Source organism: Phyllobates terribilis, unplaced genomic scaffold, assembly GCF_046119375.1.
Source record: "Phyllobates terribilis strain yellow unplaced genomic scaffold, ASM4611937v1 Scaffold_5__5_contigs__length_657084704, whole genome shotgun sequence".
NCBI lineage: Eukaryota > Metazoa > Chordata > Amphibia > Anura > Dendrobatidae > Phyllobates > Phyllobates terribilis.
In genome coordinates this window covers 290,119,132-290,122,895 of record NW_027362765.1, presented here as the reverse complement: position 1 = coordinate 290,122,895, position 3,764 = coordinate 290,119,132, and positions in this window count along the sequence as shown.

Below are 3,764 nucleotides of genomic sequence, written 5' to 3'. Positions count from 1 at the left end.
GAAATATCCTTCCGGGGTATTGAATGCTGTTTTCCATTCGTCCCCTTCTCTGATTCTAACCAGATTGTAGGCTCCCCTTAAATCCAACTTGGAGAATACCTTAGCTCCCACAACCTGGCTGAACAAATCAGGAATCAGAGGAAGAGGGTATGGATCACGGATGGTAATTTGATTTAATTCACGGAAATCTAAACAGGGACGTAGATGCCATCTTTTTTCTTCACAAAGAAGATGAGGGTCTGATATGTCCCTTCTCCAAACTTTCGGAAATGAAATCCTTCATGGCTCGTCTCTCAGGGCCAGAAAGATTATACAGTCTGGACTTCGGTAGTTTAGCTCCGGGGGTCAGGTTAATTGGACAGTCATAAGCACGATGAGGAGGCAAATCCTGACACCCCCTCTCAGAAAAAAACTTCCTCAAAACCAGACAGAAAAGCAGGTAATATTTCCGCAGACACAGTAGCAAGGGAAATATCTAAACAGTTCTCATGGCAGTAATCTCCCCATTCAATAATTTCCCTGGTTTGCTAATCCACTAACAGATTATGTTTAACAAGCCAGGGGATACCAAAGACAATCGGTGTGGGAAGATTGTCCAGGACATAGCAAGGGATTATTTCACAATGAACTGACCCCACTCTCAGTTTTACATTTTGTACAATCTGAGGGAAGGAAGGAGATGAGCACTATTCGATCTCCACTAAACTATAGACAACAAGGGTAGACAAACGGGGGAATTGCTTAGTTTAGACGACTCCAAACAAATGCACACACGGCCTCAAGCTCCAGAGAGGATGAAGTACTGCTCTTGCTAAAGCCTCACAAGTACTAATAAATATCGCTGGCACCTCCCTCTCAGACACACCAGGTATTTATACACCCAGGCCAGAGAGCTAATTAGCCAGAGGGAGGTAGCCACTGGGTCCTAGGAAAACCAGCCTCTACGAAGATGTCTGTAATGCCAAATGTAGAGATCTCGTGCAAACAACTGCCGGGCGACTGTCTGTCACCTCTGACACACCCTGACAATTAGTCATTGATATTTTTTTTCAATGTCAGAAATGTATTTATGTACATTTTCAGGTTGGTTATTATTCTCAATTTAACAAATGAAAATAAATAATTTCATTTAGTTGCATAATAATTCTGCAAATTAATAGTTGCTCAATTATTCTGCTCACATAGATATAATCATAAGAAAGAGAAAACCTCACTTTTACTTATCCTGGTTTATTAACTTTTTGGATAGACCAGCAGTACTGTAGTAAAACAAACAAAAGAATACAGCAGCCTCTGCAAGCGCTTAGATGTATGGAAACATACAATATATGAAATTTGGATTGCATTACTGCGGTATAGATATACTAATAAAAATGAAGCTACTTAGCACACAAATTGGCCAATTCATGACAGCCCACCAGCTGCGGCACAAGGCGTATCTTTCTTTGATGGGACCCTAACTTAATAATTATTGTTTTTATATTACACAGTCATAGCAGCTTGTACCTGTTCACATCTGCTTTTTTCTGTTCAGAGGTGCTGGTAAGTTTTTTGGTCATTGACGGCACTGTAGTTCAATAATAAAATTAAAGGGGTATTCCCATCTCCAAGATCCTATCCCAATATGTAGTAGGTGTAATAATACTAGTATTAGCAAATATCTCCAATTAGAAATGTATAGTATTTTTGATTCGCTATCTCTCTTAACTCATGTGCAGGCATCGCAGGACCTTAGGTATCCATGGTTACGACCACTTATAAAGTCACAGGTAGTGGTCGTATGTAGTAATATGTAGTAGAGCTAGTGCCACTGTATAGTTTTCTTGGCGATTGGGAAGAACACTGTCAGTGATCTCCTCCATTGTAAAAGTTGCCTCCAGACTACAAGACACACATTTTTTACCAATACTTTTTTCTTGTTGAAATGTGCGTCTTATAGTCAAAAAAATAAATTATTTGATATTTTCTTCTTTAGTTTTAAGTGCACAATCCCAATGATAAATATAAAAGACATTTTCAACTAATTGATTTTGATCTTCTAAGGTTAAATGCTGCGTGTTGCTACGTCAATTGACAATTTTAAATTGTACCTATCATTCCATGTGAATTTACAGAATAGCCTATTATGCATGTGCACTGGAAGAATGACCACATTTCTGACCACATTGTTACTAGTATGATGTATTTTTATACTAGTTTTGCATTCTTGAATTTTCACCTTTTTCCAGAAGGGTTGGTTTCCTGCAGCTTTGATATTCTTCTACATTCAGGTGTCCTGCACCCTTGTCACAAAAACACACGTGGTCAAAATTGTTGGTACCCCTCGTTTAATGAAAGAAAACCCCACAATGGTCACAAAAATAACTTGAAACTGACAAAAGTAATAATAAATTAAAAATCTTTGAAAATGAACAAATGAAAGTCAGACATTGCTTTTCAACCCTGCGTCCACAGAATTTAAAAAAAAATTAAACTCATGAAATAGGCCTGGACAGATATGATGGTACTTAATATTTTGTTGCACAACCTTTTGAGGCAATCACTACAATCAAACGATTCCTGTAACTGTTAAGGAGACTTCTGCACCTGTCGACAGGTATTTTGGCCCACTCCTCATGAGTAAACTGCTCCAGTTGTCTCGTGCCTCTTCCAGACGGCATGTTTCAGCTCTTTCCAAAGATGCTCAATAGGATTTAGGTCAGGGCTCATAGAAGGTCACTTCAGAATAATCCAATGTTTTCCTCTTAGCCATTCTTGGGTGTTTTTAGCTGTGTGTTTTGGGTCATTATCCTGCTGCAAGACCCTTGACCTGCGACTGAGACCAAGCTTTCTGACACTGGGCAGCACATTTCTCTCTAGAATCCCTTGATAGTCTTGAAATTTCATTGTACCCTGCACAGATTCAAGACACCCTGTGCCAGATGCAGCAAAGCAGCCCCAGAACATAACAGAGCCTCCTCCATGTTTAACAGTAGGGACAGTGTTATTTTCTTGATATGCTTAATTTTTCCGTCTGTGAACATAGAGCTGATGTGCCTTGCCAAAAACTTACATTTTCGTCTCATCTGTCCATAGGACATTCTCCCAGAAGCTTTGTGGCTTGTCAACATGTAATTTAGCAAATTCCAGTCTGGCTTTATTCTGAATTTTTTTCAACAATGGTGTTCTCCTTCGTCATCTCCCATGAAGTCCACTTTGGAGCAAACAACGACGGATGGTGGGATCTGACACTGATGTTCCTTGAGCTTGAGGTTCACCTTTAATCTCTTTAGAAGTTATCCTTTGGCTCTTTTGTTACCATTTGTATTATCCGTCTCTTTGATTTGTCATCAATTTTCCTCCTGCGGCCACATCCAGGGAGGTTGGCTACAGTCCCATGGATCTTAAATTTCTAAATATGTGCCACTGAAGTCACAGGAACATCAAGCTTCTTGGAGATGGTCTTATAACCTTTACCTTTAACATGCTTGTCTATATTTTTCTGTCTAATCTCCTGAGACAACTCTTTCCTTTGCTTCCTCTGGTCCATGTTGAGTGTGGTACACACCATGTCACCAAACAACACAGTGAGTATCTGTAGCCCTACATACAGGCCCAGTGACTGATTACAAGATTGTAGACACCTGTGATGCTAATTAGTGGACACAACTTGATTTAACATGTCCCTTTTGTCACATTATTTTCAGGGGTACCATCATATCTGTCCAGGCCTATTTCATGAGTGTAATTTTTTTTTAAATTCTGTGGAAGCAGGGTTGAAAAGC